This window comes from Dysidea avara, chromosome 8 (genome assembly GCF_963678975.1).
Source record: "Dysidea avara chromosome 8, odDysAvar1.4, whole genome shotgun sequence".
Lineage (NCBI taxonomy): Eukaryota > Metazoa > Porifera > Demospongiae > Dictyoceratida > Dysideidae > Dysidea > Dysidea avara.
In genome coordinates, this window is record NC_089279.1 from 16,921,704 (window position 1) to 16,940,414 (window position 18,711).

The 18,711-nt window shown below is 39.6% G+C and overlaps 1 protein-coding gene across 1 annotated transcript in view; it reads left to right on the top strand.

The window, feature by feature from the left end:
- The first annotated feature begins 270 nt into the window (after nt 1–270).
- LOC136264804 (uncharacterized) overlaps nt 271–18,711 on the top strand; it is a 60,546-nt gene continuing 42,105 nt past the window's right edge. Inside the window, exon 1 of the mRNA XM_066059573.1 lies at nt 271–392. The gene's annotated coding sequence lies outside the window, so the exon portion shown is untranslated. The remainder of the gene's footprint in view (nt 393–18,711) is intronic.

The window sequence follows — 18,711 nt, forward strand, 5'->3', positions numbered from 1 at the left end:
TTATGGCCATGCAGCTCTGCAAATTGAAACTGATAAAGGATATTCTTTTTGACACAAGGATGTGCTATATCAGCATTAGCAAACTATAATCATCAATCACAATACTCAGGCTGTGGGAAGCTTCCCCACAATGCACATTAAAAAGCTTTTAACATAAAAATAAAATAGTACAGTTATGCACAATAAAATCCCCTCACATTGTAGTGGTTACTGCACAGTATTTTGTAAGCATTCCCGTACTTGACCTTATACTATTGTTCTATACAATATATTTTATAACTGCATGAGCAGACAACATTGGTTGCTGGTGCTGCGTGACTATCTACAGCCTTTTCATGCACGTATGCTAAGCACTGGGGCTAAACTGAGTTGCCGTTTTGTAGCTGTCCTAGGTATGTTAATATTATTTTGTATGAATTTGTAGGTAGCCATTAAGGCCATTTACAAAATTACCGTGCTTCCGAGTGCACTTCGCTAGTCGTAACCCCAGATCACAAGGTCTGCATGGTTACAGTGTAGCGAAACAGTTTGGCCGTGATCGAACAAAAGTTCGGTCACCAATCAGATTCGAGCAGATAATAATTGTCATATTTCATGGGAATAGAACCATAGATAATAGAGTATAAGGGATAGGAAACGCAATAACGTTACGTCACAAAATACGTACATTTCTATTGGAATTCCGTGTATTACGTCACGAACATACTCGTTACGCTTGGTGCGCTTGTATCAAAGAGAAACAAATTGTTGTAACGACAGAATTTTGCAACCAATAACTGTGAAACTTCACTACAATGAACTCAAGTAAGTAATCGAGAGAACTAGGATGGTACCAACTCTCAAGGAAGTTATGCGCAAAATTAAAGGAGCTTGAAAGATATCCTAAGAGATATCCTAAGATATCCTATATCCTATATCCTTGGATATCCTAAGATATCCTATATCCTATATCCTATATCCTTGGAGCTTGCGTTTCCTATCCCTTTTACTCTATTATCTATGATAGAACTAACATGACGTAGAGTCAACTATCACTTATCGGGAACTATGGTTTTCGAACAGCTGCCACTCACTTTATGGAAATCAGCATTGAAACCGGGTCACTACTGCTGACCCAGATGTCCCGCTGACATGGATGGCATTCCGGGTCAGATTTGACCTAGTCTGGCCGACTCTGGCGTAGCCGACCCGCGCGGGTAGCGCGAGGATTTGGTGACAGCCGCATTCAGTACCTGTGCCAGCCTTACGGAAAATCGGTGCGTCCAATCAGATCGCTTAGCGGCCAATTAACAACATTCCATGACGTGATTTCCGATTTAGGCCACTATGACTTCCGTTTGTACAGATCGAATTCTGGCTGCTGCTGAATCTGCAGCATTATCATTAGGGTATTATTCCTTGAAACCAGAACAAAGAGACGTTATAGTGGAATTCGTTTTGGGGAGTGATGTATTCGCTATTCTTCTCACAGGCTATGGGAAAAGTGTGCTATGCTTGTCTTCCTCCAGTGTGTAACTGCTTGTTAGATGCGACTTCTTTTATGGTTGTTGTTGTAACTCCACTGACAGATAATGAAAGATCAGGTGCGTTAATTAACAAGAATATTGTACACGTCTTTCGCAGTTTCAAATTACAATTGCATTCCATCTGCACAGGTATTGAATGCGGCTGTCACCAGACCCTCGCGTTACGCGCGCGGTTTGGCTACGCCAGACTAGGTCAGACCCGGATTTGACCAGGATGTGACCCGGATTAATTAAAAGTAAGGCGTGCGCCAAGAGCCACGTTTTGAGTGCCTACTAAGGCGTTAAGCACGAGGGTGTCTATACTTAGCGATGGTAGTCAGTGGGCATGATTCCACTTAAGTTTGCAAAAAAAGATACGTTTCCTGCAAGTGGGTGTGGCTTTGCGCATACCTAACAACAAAGAATTGATGTATATGAATATTCCTTCCTCCCAAGAACTGTACTAGAATGGAATAGATTAGATGATGAGATTATTGAGACTGACTGTGTTGAAGAATTTAAGCAAAATTTAGCCCCTTCTATGTATATAGTTAAGTAACTTATCGTAATTGTATATATTTTTATAGTTTATTATTGTAATTGTACATATGTATATAATTAAGTAACTTGTTGTAATTGTACATACTTATATAACTAATTGAAATTGTACACATGTAATTGCACATCAGCATTGTACCCCTGGAGAGTCCTGCTGATTAACAATAAATAATAATAACACACTATAATTTTAACACATTCCGATATAAAAGGGCATGGCTCACGAAAGAAGCTGGCCTTGACCGTATCTTTGATTATAATTATGATTATGATGTGATTTGGGTTGAGGCTTAGAAGCCTGTACACCCATTCAATTACATACATACACATACATAAATTAGATGCAATAAACAAAAATTAACTATGAATATAATTATTACATTAACATAAATCTATAGTCATAAAAGTAATTATCTATAGCTGATTTAAAATTATTTAATGAAGAATTACCTACAATATCACTTGTAACCAGTCATTAATTACTCTAGTACCAAAATAGTTGACCCGACATGAATGGTGGACAGGGGGCTTAAGTAATCTTGTACACCAACAATCGATTAGTGGGTGTGGCTCCACATAGGCCAGCAGGCAGCTATGAGCATGGTTTCGTGCATACCTGTAGACTTTAATATCACCGATAAATGGGCGTGGCTGCAAGTATGGATGTAGGCAGTCGTCCGATAAGTGGGCGTGGCTCACGAAAGAAGCTGGGTTGCATCAGGACTTGACCATGACACGTTTATACACTTCCGTACCGTCTGGCTGATTAATTTGCTTCGCACGTGATTCAATCCGGGTGAAACCTGGATAGCTTCTTATGTCTCATTTGTCATTTCTAAAGTATTTGAATGTAAGTACCAGATATTATGCTTAAACTATACAAATCCTTAGTGCGCCCACTGCTTGAGTATAATAATGCAATTAGGGGGCCATATTGCATCATGGATAAACATAAGATAGAAGCTATACAGCGAAGAGCCACTAGAATGATTACCACCTATCGTGATTTGTCTTATTATGATCGATTGCACTATCTCAATTTACCATCTTTGCAGTACCGAAGGCTTAGAGGAGATCTATTACTTTTGTACCAAATTATCAACAATTTCTATAACATAAATACAGAGAACTTATTGTCATTCTCCATAATCACAACAACAAGAGGACACAACATGAAATTATAATCAAACCACATACAAATTGCTTATCAAGATCATCCTTCTTTTCAATTAGAGTGATTAATGATTGGAATTCTTCACAGCAAAATTCGCCACAAATACGGAGGGAAATTTTCCCGTAATTCATCCCGTATTAACAAAGATACGTGGCAACTACGGAAAACGTCTGTAACCCCACGACGAGATTAGTAGTAATCCGTCGTGGGACCACTTTTCAGGACGTCTAGACGTAGTTACCCGTCATAATACATCGTATATACCTAGTTACGCCCCGTCATGGAAGTGCTGTCACGTAGCCCCGCACGTGATCCCGAAGGATACTCGAGGTACGAAAATCGGATATTCATTTAAATATAAAAATATATGAAAAGTAATGAAATTCTAGTCTTCATATTCACTTCCGTCAGTTATTTCATACAGCATTCACCGTCCTTGGGATTGCCTTCCCAATTTCTTCCAATTCTAGTGTACATCGATTGAAAATATTAAAATGCAACAACTCTCAACATACCTCTTTTGCATTCATCACTTTCTGTGCTGGCGTAAATCCTTTCATCTCAAAAATTCTAAACAGGATACATTACTATATAGTCTGATAATCAAGAATTTTGTACGTACCGTCACATTCTCTGCTCTAGTGCCATCATCTAATTTTGCTACTACCAGCAACTTCGGTGCCACACTCTACACACCATGAAAATTGATGCAGATCTCTCTTATCCTCGTACTATAGTCTGCTTTTCCTTCTAAAATAGTCAGCATTCTTCCAAGAAATATTTCACTCTAAACACAAAGTTTTACTTATAAAATAATCATTCAAAAGTGCTGTACATACCATCTCACTGATAGTAAATCTTCCTCTTCTACTAGAAGCACTCAAGTACATTCTCTCTTGCATAGTAAGCATTTCTTCCGAGAAAGATTTCAATCTATAAACACACAAGTTTTACTTATAAAATAATCACCAAAAGTGCTGTACATCAGGTCTTGCTCTTCTACTAGTACTCTAGTCTACTTTTCTTTCTTGCGTATAGTCAGTATTTCTTCTGAGAAAATTTTTACTCTAAATACAAAGATTTATAGATACAATAATCATTAGTATTCAAGAACTCTGTACATACCATCACAGTGCTGGTAGGTCTTCCTATTCTGCTTGTACTATAGTCCACATTCCTTTCTTCAAAAGTAGTCAGCATTTCTTCTGAGAAATAGTTTACTCTAAATACAAAGATTTAAAATCTTTAGTATTCAAGAATTCTGTACATACCATCACAGTACTGGCCGATCTTCCTATTCTACTTGTACTATAGTCCGCTTATCTTTCTTCAAAAGTAGTCAGCATTTCTTCTGAGAAATAGTTCACTCTAAACGCAGATTTAAAATCATTAGTATTCAAGAATTCTGTACATACCATCACAGTGCTGACAGGTCTTCTTATTCTACTTGTACTATAGTCCGCTTATCTTTCTTCAAAAGTAGTCAGCATTTCTTCTGAGAAATAGTTCACTCTAAATGCAAAAATTTAAAATCATTAGTATTCAAGAATTCTGTACATACCATCACAGTGCTGACAGGTCTTCCTATTCTACTTGTACTATAGTCCACTTATCTTTCTCCAATAGTTAGCATTTCTTCTGAGAAATATTTCACTCTAAATACAAAGATTTATAGAAACAATAATCACTAGTATTCAAGAATTCTGTACATACCATCACGTGCTGGCTGGTCTTCCTATTCTACTTGTACTGTAGTCTACTTATCTTCCTTCAAAAGCAGTCAGCGTTTCTTCTGAGAAATAAAATAGTTCGCTCTAAACAGTGTTTCATACCTAAAATAATCATTCAAGAATGCTATACATACCGTCCCACCACTGGCAGTTCTTTCTATTCTACTAGTACACTAGTCCGCTTTTATTTCTTTCAATATTGTCAGTATTGCTTTCACTAAAGTTTTACACAATAATAATCATTCAAAAATGCTGTACATACCGACCCACTGATATCAGGTCTTCCACTTCTACTAAAACTCTCGTTCACTTTTCTTTCTTCCAATATAGACAGCATTTCTTACAAGAAATATGTCACTCTAAATGCAACGTTTTACATATAAATAACCATTTAAAGTGCTGTACATACCATCCTGTTGACAGGTCTTCCTATTCCACTGCTACTGCTTTTTTTTCTTCTGTAATATATTCCAAGAAATATTTTCAAGCATGTACCATCTCACTGCTGGCTAATCTTTCTCTACCAGTATCGTACTCGGCTATTCTTCCTGTCCAATGTTGCCATCCAGCATTTCTCAAAACAATGTTACACTCTAAATGCTTAGAACAATCATCTAAGAATGTACTACATATTGTCTGACTGGTGGCAAGTCCTTCTCTTCCACTAGTACTATCATTGGGTTCCCTTTCCATCAGCATTTCCAACTGCTAATTCTAGATACAGAGACACTATTCGTTTTCACGTAAGAAACTTTTGAAGAATGGTGGGGCGGTATTTCAGTAAGTTTCTAATTAATGAGCACCGGCAATCTGGAGAAGAGTTACAGCAGTAAGACACTAAAAGTACGTTCTTTCCCTTCCACTACTGCGTTAACATATATCCTTCCACTGCTGTTATCGTCAGGATTTCTCTTCACGAATCATTCCGTTCTGGACTCTTTAACAATGGCCTCGACAATGGCAGACGACTTACTAGTAGCAGATCTGGTACTCAACATCTGTTGCGAGTATCTGCCCATCCATAAAGCTTTACAGATCAGCATACTTTACTTGTAATTGTAATATTTAAACAGGGATTCCACTCAGTGAAAAACACTGATTTTCAGTGGAGCCCTGCGAAACAAGCATACATACATACATACACAAATACATACATACATACATACATACATAAACATACAACACAAAAGGGTATATAAAGAACAGTACACAAAACTACACAGATACAATCAACTAAATTTATCATGATATAACCGTACAAATTTAGATAAGTTGGTTGCTTCAGTAACAGTTGATGGTAAACTGTTCCATATCATAGCTCCCCTGTAATAAAAACTTCTTTTCCCATAATTGTTGTTTACTCTAGGAACAAAGAGTCTATTAATGTTTCGACCAATATGACCTGTGATATCTCTGGAATAGTGAAATATATTGTGGAGATACGAAGGTAGCTTCTGGTGAATAGATTTAAAGATCTGTATAGCTGTATGAAACTTACGACGTTCCACCAAAGTAAAGGAAAACTTGCTCTGGTACAATGCTGGCAATTTTTTCATAAACTTAGAGTGAGTTCTTTCAATCAGTGCAGTAAACTTAGCGGTGGTGGGGCACCACACAACATCACAGTAATCAAACAATGGTAGGACAAAAGCTGAATAAAGCAAACATAGCACTGCAGGTGTCAAAGTTCCATACCGAAAGATTGATGAGTCTTGATCTAGCTCTAGAGGCTATATTAGTGATATGTAAGGACCACGATAATGTGGGATCAATTATAACACCCAAATATCGAACAGAGTCAACTTGGCTTAAAGCCATACCCCCAATTGAGACATTAAAACTTTTGCCCGAAATTCTTTGCCGACTTCCAATGAGCATGGCAGTTGACTTCACAACATTAAGACATAAATGAGAACTACTGATCCACCGAGCTACCTTGTCCAAATCAGATTGAACTTGTGCTTCCACAACACCCAAGTCTGAATGGCTATAATGTAACTCAGCATCATCAGCGTACAGGTCCATAGTAGAGTAATCAACGACAGATGGCAAATCATTGATGTATAAAGCAAAAAGCAATGGACCTAAAACAGATCCTTGGGGCACACCAATTGTAACAGTGCCCCAGTCTGATGTATTACCATTAAACACCAGACATTGTTGTCGATTTAACAGATAGTCACATAACAGGGCATAAGACGCTCCGTGAAAACCATAACACTGCAACTTAGAGCACAGAATCGCATGATCAACAGTATCAAAGGCCTTAGCCAGATCCAAAAACACAGCTCCAGTGTATTCACCTCTATCAATAGCCCTAATCCATTTATCTGTTACATACAGCAGCACATCATGAGTGGAATAACCAGAACGAAATCCTGACTGATGAGGTGTCAGTAGATTGTACTTGTTCAGATGTGAAACCATTTGATCATACAGGATACGCTCAAGTATCTTAGATAAAGTAGGCAACACAGAAATTGGACGAAAGTGAGACATACTAGTACAGTGCTTCACCTTAGGCACTGGGGTCACAATAGCCTGCTTCCACTGATTGGGAACAGTGGAGCTTTCAATACATCGATTAATCAACACAGTAATCACCCTCACCATAAAAGGAGAAGCTTTAACAAACCGAGCAGAGACCCCATCAGCTCCAGTAGCTTTATGAACATTTAGGTTAGTAACAACAGATGACACCGTCCCAACATCAACACAAGAGAACCGCATCTGAGGCACAGACTTATTCTCCAGAAATTTTTCTAGAAACTCACAAGCTGGCACACTACCAGTCACGTTAGCAATTGTTTTGTGTGGAATTGAAAGAAAGTACTCATTGAACACATCTGCAGAAACAGAAAGTTGTATACCATTTGAAGGCTTGCAGCTCCTTGACAATGATCGAAAATGTCTCCAAAACGTGGTAGGAGTACTCTTAAGTGAAGATGATAGATTTTCAAAATATTTAGCCTTGGCAGACCGCAGCATGGAATTCACCCTATTACGAAGAGATTTATATGATGACCAGTCCGACAGAGAGCCAGATTTCAAGGCTTTTCTATGAGCAATATCACGCAGACGACGCGCCTTAGTAAGAGAAGCATTCGATAGCCAAGGGCAATCCCGCTGACGAACTCTCAAATTCTTAAGAGGTACCAGTTTATATAGCAACCCATTAATAATTAAATTGAAACATTCCAAACAGTCAGAGAGATTGTCAAACTTCGATAAGACATCATCCCAGATATCATCACACATAAAAATTTCATCTAACTTATCTTTATCAAGCTTTTGATAGTTTCTAACAGAAATAATCCGGTGAGATGGAGAGTCAGCACGAAACCCCCTGGAATAAAAGTGACTAACAATCAAACAATGATCGCTGCCACTAAAAGGATATACCCTTGTAGCATCAAAACAATGTACATCAGTAGTGAGAAGAACATCAATCTGTGAAGAACTGTTAATGGTAACTCTAGTTGGCACACACACAAGATCAGTAAGTTGTAGCTGTTTCATGATGGACAAGAACAATTTAGTCAGTGAACAAGACGACTTCAAGAGATCAACATTAACATCACCAAGTACTGACAGCCGAGGACAATGCATTTGAGCTGCCTCGACCACCTTGTGTCTCCCCTCCCGTCTCGCCGCATGTCTGCCTCGTGGCTGCACGATCACGTGCGTAACACATTATGAAAATTTCTATTTAGTGCCGCTGGGAAGAAGGATGAAAAGTACGATGTGGTACGGTGCTGTTGGGTGTATTAAACCATCTTTTCAAGGCGGAATACAACAGTCGACAATCAGGTTTGTGTTTTAGTGAACACATGTCAGTGTTGTGGAAATCGTCGAAGTTTCGTTTGAGTAGATGAACTAGACGTGTAATTCGGGTTGTATTGGAAACCTGTATCATGTAGATTTGTCATTTGTTTTGTAATTCCACGCACTGACGTTGTAGGTGTGGTATTCGCCTTGTAATTTAAGCACTGGCGACCTGTTTCCAAGTCTTGTATGTATGTTAATTATGTGTTACTACTCACTGTCGTTTTCCAGGTCTTGTATTATTATTATTATTATTAAAGCTTTACAGTAGCCTGTACTGAAGGTCTGTATGTGTGTCAATTGTGACTTGTTACCACACACTGTCGACTTGCTTCCGAGTCTTGTATGTGTGTCAATTGTGATGTTACCGCACACTGTCGACCTGATTCCAGGTCTTGTATGTGTGTCAATTGTGATGTGTTACCACACTGTCGACCTGCTTCCAGGTCTTGTATGTGTATCAATTGTGATGTTACCACACACTGTCGACCTGATTCCAGGTCTTGTATGTGTGTCAATTGTGATGTGTTGCCACACACTGTCGACCTGATTCCAGGTCTTGTATGTGTGTCAATTGTGATGTGTTGCCACACACTGTCGACCTGATTCCAGGTCTTGTATGTCTGTCAATTGTGATGTGTTGCCACACACTGTCGACCTGATTCCAGGTCTTGTATGTGTGTCAATTGTGATGTGTTGCCACACACTGTCGACCTGATTCCAGGTCTTGTATGTGTGTCAATTGTGATGTGTTGCCACACACTGTCGACCTGATTCCAGGTCTTGTATGTGTGTCAATTGTGATGTGTTACCACACTGTCGACCTGCTTCCAGGTCTTGTATGTGTATCAATTGTGATGTTACCGCACACTGTCAACCTGATTCCAGGTCTTGTATGTGTGTCAATTGTGATGTGTTACCACACTGTCGACGTGATTCCAGGTCTTGTATGTGTGTCAATTGTGATGTGTTGCCACACACTGTCGACCTGATTCCAGGTCTTGTATGTGTGTCAATTGTGATGTGTTACCACACTGTCGACCTGCTTCCAGGTCTTGTATGTGTATCAATTGTGATGTTACCGCACACTGTCGACCTGATTCCAGGTCTTGTATATGTGTCAATTGTGATGTGTTACCACACTGTCGACCTGCTTCCAGGTCTTGTATGTGTATCAATTGTGATGTTACCACACACTGTCGACCTGATTCCAGGTCTTGTATGTGTGTCAATTGTGATGTGTTACCACACACTGTCGACCTGATTCCAGGTCTTGTATGTGTGTCAATTGTGATGTGTTACCACATATGGTTGACCTTTTTTGTATATGTGTCAATTGTGATGTGTTGCCACACACTGTCGACCTGATTCCAGGTCTTGTATGTGTGTCAATTGTGATTTGTTACCACACACTGTCGACCTGTTTCTGGGTTTTGTATGTGTGTCAATTGTGATGTGTTACCACACACTGTCGACCTGATTCCAGGTCTTGTATGTGTGTCAATTGTGATGTGTTACCACATATGGTTGACCTTTTTCCGGGTCTTGTATGTGTGTCAGTTGTTACCACACTGTTGACCAGTTTCTGGGTCTTGTATGTGCACCATTGTGTGTTGTGGCCACACTTTTGATATATTTCTGAGATTTGTAGGTGTCATTCATGTTACATTATACATACTTGCAACCTGATTCTGGGTCTTGTATGTGTATCATGTCTTCTCACAAAGATGACCTGTTTTGTGTCTCAATAACAGTGTTATTTGTATTTACAGATCGCTAAAAAGCTATAAAAATATTGAAAGAAGAAAATGAAGATCAAAGGATTGAGATTTGTAACTTAGGTATAAACACCTTGGGAATGGCAGTGTGACTTAAAACTTTGGTGAAATTTCAGGATGTACTGATATCTTATTGTGCAGCAAGTATATATTATGGATATTTTATGTGCCATTTTGTTTACAATGTACAGCAAGCTATATTTCCAAGGCTCACATTATATGAGCAGCTGGATTAACCTGACTTGTAATTGCTGATATCCTCTACCTTTTTCTGTGATGAGCATGGTTGTTGTACTATGCATGCAATAATTGCAGGACAGTATACTCATGATATTTATTACATGCACTGCCACCAGTGGAACCAGACTTAGAAATAATGATGTTATTTATTATTACGTATTTTCGTGATGATTGTTCCTTGACAGGCAGTAGATCAAGTCATTGAGTACATAGGCAATAACCATAGGGAAGTAGCTATGCAATGGTGGATCCAGGATGGGGCATTTGGGGCAAAAGCCCCCCCCCCCCCCCCCCCCCCCTCATCCCTCGTCACCTTTTGGAGGAACCATACTTTTATGAGTAATACTCAACTTTATGTCAGGGCTAAAATGATATGCAGGTTTTAGTAGAATTTATTATGAATCAAAGCAAACCAAAGTCAAACTAGCTGTGAAATTTCCCCCAGCACCTTCGTGCGTACTAAGCGCCTCTAACAAAAAAATTATCGTGTGTAGAGATTCATAGCCTTTTACACAGCTTTTAAGGCTCCACAACCATCTGGCAAAATTAATGTCAAATCAACAGTGGGACACTACTATTATAAAGTGGTGATTATTTGCTGCTTCATAAATGCAGCAACTAACAAGATAATCTGGTTTTCCCCACCCACCTACAAGTCAGCCTGTTTTTGTCCCTCCCCCTGCCAGCTCCTGGATCCGCCTCTACTATGGTATATCTTGTGCAGATACGAGTGCTGTGTCTCGGGGAAACCTCCAGGATAATTTTTGGCGCTGAGACTCGTAACTTGACTAGAGTTGTGCACTAACCAGTTTCAGTAACCCATCCAGAGCCATCCCTTCTGTTCGATCGTCATCCATCTATGGTTGACGATCTGTTCGATCGTCATCCATCCGTCTCGTAAACATCTCAGCTTGATGAACGTAAAAAAAATATGACAGCATTAGCTACAATGGCCCGCAGTGACGAATTTGATTCTGTCTTAGTACGTCTTTGCCTATTTTCAGCTTGCGAAGACGTGTTTCGTCCTCTTCGTATTTAATCATAACAGCATTACATTCACGTAATTCTTCATAGACGGACTGAATTCCGTATTAGTACGTCCTTGCCCATTTGCAGCTTGCTAAGACGGTGCTACGTTCTCTCCGTATTTATCGTGATTTAAGCTGTGTCTTTACCCCAATCAGTCCAGCTCCCCTAATCAATTTAAGAATCTGCTGGACAGACACTATAGTAATATAATGTATGATTTTTAATGGGTATAGCTACTATTTTTGTGTGTGATTTGGATGGCTACACCTCTATCCAAAATTTACAATTACAAATTTACTTTTAATTAGTTTTTAAAGCAGGTCTGACCCGGATGACCTGGACAAAATGTGCCAACCCAGTTTCAACACTGAGGTGAACCCTCTACAGAGTGACATGTTTCTAGCTGAATTCTCTTCAGGGTGTCTTGGTTCTATCTGATCACTCTACAGGGTGATTTGTTTCTAGCTGATCCTTCTACAGGGTGATTATATATGTTTCAACTTTCAAGTTGACTTTTCTACAGGGTGATTTGAAATGTAGCTGATTTTCTACACGGTGACTTGTTTCTCTCTACAGGGTAACGGTTTCAAGCTGATCTCTCTACAGGGTGACTTGTTTCTAACTGATCTCTCTATGGAGTAAAGCTGATCTATCTACAGTGTGATTTGAAATGTAGCTGATCTCTCTACAGGATGACCTGTTTCTGGCTGATTTCTCTACAGGGTTACTTCTTTTCTAGTTGAACTCTTTACAGGGTGACTTGTTTCTACCTGACCTCTATGCTAAGTGATTTGTTTCGAGCTGATCTCTCTACAGGGTTTCTTGTTTCTACTAGCTGATCTCTCTACATGATGATTTGTTTCTAGCTGAAGTTTCTACTGAGAGATTTGTTTGTAGCTGATCTCTCTACAGGGTTACTTGATTCTATACCTGATCTCTATGCAGAGTGATTTGTTTCTAACTGAATACTTTACAGGGTGGATTGTTTCTGTAGCTGAACTTTCTACTGAGAGATTTGTTTGTAGCTGGCTGAGCTCTTAACAGGGGTGATTTGTAATGTAGTTGGACACACTACAGAGTGACTTGATTAAGCTGATCTCTCTACAGGATGCCTTGTTTCCAGCTGATCTCTCTACAGAGTGATTTTCTAGCTGACTTCTCTACAGCATGATTTATTCTAGCTGATCATTCTACAGGTTGACTTGTTTCTAGCTGAACTCTCTACTGTAGTGTGAAGCTAGTCACTGTGTTACTCGCAGTTATTACCAATAGACAGTTAACAGAATAAATAGCAGAATGATAAATAGTAAGTACAGCACACAGTATATATATATATATATATATATATATGACTGGGCCTGTGAAAATAGGGAAGCCTGGTGAGATCAACAGTTTTGAAGCCACATTACAGATGAAAGATAATGCTGTTCCCAAGTTTGGTAAGGCCAGAATAGTGCTACTTGCGCTCAAAGAAGTAATTGAGCAAGAGCTGAATCATCTTGAACAGGATGGCATTATTGAGAAGATCACCTACAGCCCATGGGCAGCACTCATTGTAGCAGTGCGTAAAGGTGATGGACATATTTGGTTGTGTGGTGATTATAAGGTCACTATTAATCCTATGCTAGAAATAGACCAGTATTTTGGTGTGGCATCAGCACCCCCTGCCTAAACCAGATAACATTTTTGCCACCTTAACAGGAGGGAAATATTTTTCCAAAATTGATCTAACACATGCCTACCAGCAGTTAAAGCTGTCTGGAGATTCCAAGGACCTTGTCACCATCAACACACATCGTGGCCTATACAGGTACACTAGATTGCCATTTGGTGTGGCATCAGCGCCTGCAATTTTTCAGAAAGTTATGGATACAATATTGCAAGGGCTTCCTAATGTCATTTGTTACCTTGATGACATACTTCTGTGTGGGAGCACTGTGGAAGAGAATCTGAAGTATGTGGAGCAGGTGTTGCTGAGACTGAGACGGTATATGGTGTCAAAGCCAAGAAGGAAAAGTGTGTATTCCTCTCCAAGACAGTTGAATACTTGGGACATAGAATTGATGAGTCAGGGCTACACACATTAGACTATTAATCCTATGCTGGAAATAGACCAGTACCCCCGCCCAAACCAGATGACATTTTTGCCACCTTAACAAGAGGGAAATATTTTTCCAAAATTGATTTAACACATGCCTATCAGAAGTTAAAGCTATCTGGAGATTCCAAGGACCTTGTCACCATCAATACACATCGTGGCCTATACAGGCACACTAGATTACCATTTGGTGTGGTATCAGCGTCTACAATTTTTCAGAAAGTTATGGATACAATATTGCAAGGGCTTCCTAATGTCATTTGTTACCTTGACGACATACTTGTGTGTGGGAGCACTGTGGAAGAGAATCTGAAGAATGTGGAGCAGGTGTTTCTGAGACTGAGACAGTATGGTGTCAAAGTCAAGAAGGAAAAGTGTGTGTTCCTCTCTAAGACAGTTGAATACTTGGAACATAGAATTGATGAGTCAGGGCTACACACATTAGACAGCAAAGTCACAGCAATCACAAAGGCACCTAGGCCAAAGAATGTGCAAGAGCTTAGATTCATTTTGATTATTACTACAAGTTCATGCCAAATTTAGCAACCCTGTTGCATCCACTGAATGACCTGAAGTCTGGTAATGCATGGAGATGGTCAAAGAAGTGCACTAGAGCATTTTATGAAGCTAAGAAACTCTTAGTTACTGCACCAGTGTTAGCACACTTTGATCCATCCTTGCCCATCAAACTTGCTGGAGATGTCTCTGCTTATGGCATCAGGGCAGTCATTTGTGTTTCCTGATGGACAAGAACGTCCCATTGCATTTTCTTATCAAAGACTGAGAAGAACTATGGACAGATTGACAAAGAGGCCCTCTCTCTGATTTATGGAATCCAGAAAATCCACCAATATTTGTATGGTCGCAAATTTGTTTTAGTGACAGACCACAGGCCTCTTATTACATTGTTTGGTCCAAAGAAGGGAATCCCATCTCTTGCTGCCGCTCGACTGCAGAGGTGCGCTCTTTTGTTGTCAGCATATTCTTATGATATTCAGTTCTGACGTACGGAAGAACATTCCAATGCAGACACATTATCCAGTTTACCCTTATGTGTTAACTATATTTCTCCTATCACTGATATGAGTGATGCTTTTATGATTGGACAGTTACAAGCCTTACCAGTGTTAGCTGAACAGGTGGCTACAGCTACACGCAGAGACAAGTTGTTGAGTAAAATATACAGTTATGTGCAGAAAGGTTGGCCTCAGACTGTGTCTGGTGATGAGAAGCCATACTGGAGACATGCTAAGAAACTCTCAACTCAGAGTGGTTGCTTGCTGTGGGGGAACAGAGTAATCATTCCGGGTCCACTACGAAGTAAACTTATTGATGAACTTCATCAGAATCATCCAGGATGAAGTTAATTGTGAGTAGTTATTTCTGGTGGCCAGCTCTAGACAGTGAATTGGAAGAGAAGGCATGAAGCTGAGTAGCCTGCCAATCAGTGAAGAACTCCCCTGCATCAGCTCCACTGCACCCCTGGCTTTGGCCAGCCAAACCTTGGCAAAGAGTACACATAGATTTTGCTGGTCCCAATTGTGACAGTCCATTGAGTTTCAGCCATTGATTGTCGAATTTCCTGTTTACCTACCGATTTACTTCAAATGCTACAACTAATGAACCACCTTGCCAATTGTTTATGGGAAGAATGATTCATAACAGATTGGACTTGCTTCACCCTAACGCAGATAAGAGAGTGAATGAGCAGCAAGCAGCTCAGAAGGCAAATCATGATAAGAAGGGAAGGCAAAGGAACCTCCAAGTGGGACAGAAAGTGTTAGTGAGGGACCGAGATCCATCCAAGCCATGGATAATGGGAACAATTGAGAAAATGCAAGGCCCTCTAACATGTTTGGTTTGTTTGGACTCTGGACAGTTGTGGAGATGACATGTGGATCATGTGAGACAAATCAGTGAACCGTTTATGGAGACTACAAAGACAAATGTGATGCTGAAATGCTAGGTATCCCATTGTTAGACAGTTCAGGTGCTACTGATGTAACAGAGGTCTCACCAGATGATAGTGTTACTGCTCCTGCAGCCAGAAGTACTGTAGACTCAGCTCCCCCTACCGATACTTCTCAGCAAAGATATCTGCTTCGTGTGTGTAAGCCAAATCCAAGCTACACTGACTGATTTTATTTAAGTTGTTGTAACCTTTTATAGAAAAGGGAGGAGTGTAGTAGTTTATCATGTGATTTTTGTATTAGGCCTGTAATGATTTAATCATGATGTATATATTATCTAATCCAAATTTTAATAATGACAATTCAGGTGAATTTTGGAAGTGGCACAAAATTCACCTGAATTGTCATTATTAAATTTTTACCATTAACCTACCATCACAGCCATTTCTTGGCCGCCACCTTGGATTTCACTTCTTTTTTCACCATAGCCTTTCTGAGGGCCGCACTCTTTTTTACAGCTTGGCTGTTTTGGATTAGATTTCACTTCTTTTGTATTTGTATACCCCAAAGCTGGCCATGGCCAGCTTTGGGACTTTTTAAACTTATCTTTTTTCTTTACCACAGAAAGAAGAAAAGATGAAGCACATTTTAAACACTTTAAATATTTCTGATTTTATCAGTAAATGTACAAATTATAATATAATACATATATTTATTACAGAACTCTCCATGGTGGTTTCTTTGTAACTGAACACTCTACAAGGTTACTTCTTCTAGCTGATCTTCTACATAGTGATTTGCTTGTAGCTGAACTCTCTAAAAGGAAACTTCTTCTAACTGAGCTCTGTACAGGGTGAATTGTTTGTAGCTGAACTATCTACAAGGTAATTTCTTCTAGCTGATCTCTCTACAGGGTGATTTGTTTGTAGCTGAATCCCGTACAGGTGATTTGTTTGCAGCTGAGCTCTTTACAGAATGGTTTCTTTGTAGCTGAACTCTCTAGAATCTAACTTCTTCTAGCTGATCTCTCTACAGGGTGATTTGTTTGTAGCTGAATTCCGTACAGGTGATTTGTTTGTAGCTGAGCTCTTTACAGAATGGTTTCTTTGTAGCTGAAGTCTCTACAAGGTAACTTCTCCTAGCTGATCTCTCTACAGGGTGATTTGTTTGTAGCTGAATCCTGTACAGGTGATTTGTTTGCAGCTGAGCTCTTTACAGAATGGTTTCTTTGTAGCTGAACTCTCTACAAGGTAACTTCTTCTAACTGATCTTTCTACAGGTCAATTTGTTTGTGGCTGAATTTTCTACAGGGTGATTTGTTTGCAGCTGAACTCTCTACATGGTGGTTTCTTTGTAGCTGAACTCTCTACAAGGTGACTTCTTCTTGCTGATCTTTCTACATCTACAGAGTGATTTGCTTGTAGCTGAACTCTCTACAAGGAAACTTCTTCTAACTGAGCTCTGTACAGGGTGAATTGTTTGTAGCTGGACTATCTGCAAGGTAATTTCTTCTAGCTGATCTCTCTACAGGGTGATTTGTTTGTAGCTGAATTCCGTACAGGTGATTTGTTTGCAGCTGAGCTCTTTACAGAATGGTTTCTTTGTAGCTGAACTCTCTACAAGGTAACTTCTTCTAGCTGATCTCTCTACAGGGCGATTTGTTTGTAGCTAAACTCTCTACATGGTGGTTTCTTTGTAGCTGAACTCTCTACAAGGTGACTTCTTCTAGCTGATCTTTCTACAGGATGATTAGTTTGTAGCTGAATTTTTTACAAGGTGATTTGTTTGCAGCTGAACTCTCTACATGGTGGTTTCTTTGTAGCTGAACTCTACAAGGTAACTTCTTCTAACTAATCTCTCTACAGGGTGATTTGTTTGTAGCTGAACTATCTACAAGGTAACTTCTTCTAGCTGATCTCTCTACAGGGTGATTTGTTTGTAGCTGAATTCTGTACAGGTGATTTGTTTGCAGCTGAGCTCTTTACAAAATGGTTTCTTTGTAGCTGAACTCTTTACAAGGTAACTTCTTCTAGCTGATCTCTCTACAGAGTGATTTGTTTGTAGCTGAATTCTGTACAGGTGATTTGTTTGCAGCTGAGCTCTTTACAGAATGGTTTCTTTGTAGCTGAACTCTCTACAAGGTAACTTCTTCTAGCTGATGTCTCTACAGGGTCACTAGTTTGTAGCTGAATTCTCTACATGGTGGTTTTTTTGCAACTGAACTCTCTACAAGGTAACTTCTTCTAGCTGATCTTTCTATAGGGTGATTTGTTTGTAGCTGAACTCTCTACAAGAAAACTTCTTCTAACTGATCTCTGAACAGGGTGAATTGTTTGTAGCTGCATGAACTCTCTACAAGGTAACTTCTACTAGATGATGTCTCTACAAGGTCACTAGTTTGTAGCTGAACTCTCTACATGGTGGTTTCTTTGTAACTGAACTCTCTACAAGGTTACTTCTTCTAGCTGATCTTTCTACAGGGTGATTTGTTTGTAGCTGAGGAAACTAGCTTGTAGCTGATCTCTCTACAGGGAGATTTGTTTGTAGCTGAACTCTCTACAGGTGATTTGTTTGCAGCTGAACTCTCTACATGATGGTTTCTTTGTAGCTGAACCCTCTACAAGGTAACTTCTTCTAGCTGATCTCTCTACAGGGCGATTTGTTTGTAGCTGAACTCTCTACATGGTGGTTTCTTTGTAGCTGAACTCTACAAGGTGATTTCTTCTAGCTGAACTATCTCTTTCCATAGTTGAACTCCCTACAAGGTAACTTCTTCTAGCTGATCTTTCTACAGGGTGGATTGTTTGTAGCTGATCTCCCTACAGGGTGACTTGTTTGTAGCTGATCTCTATACAGGTTACTAG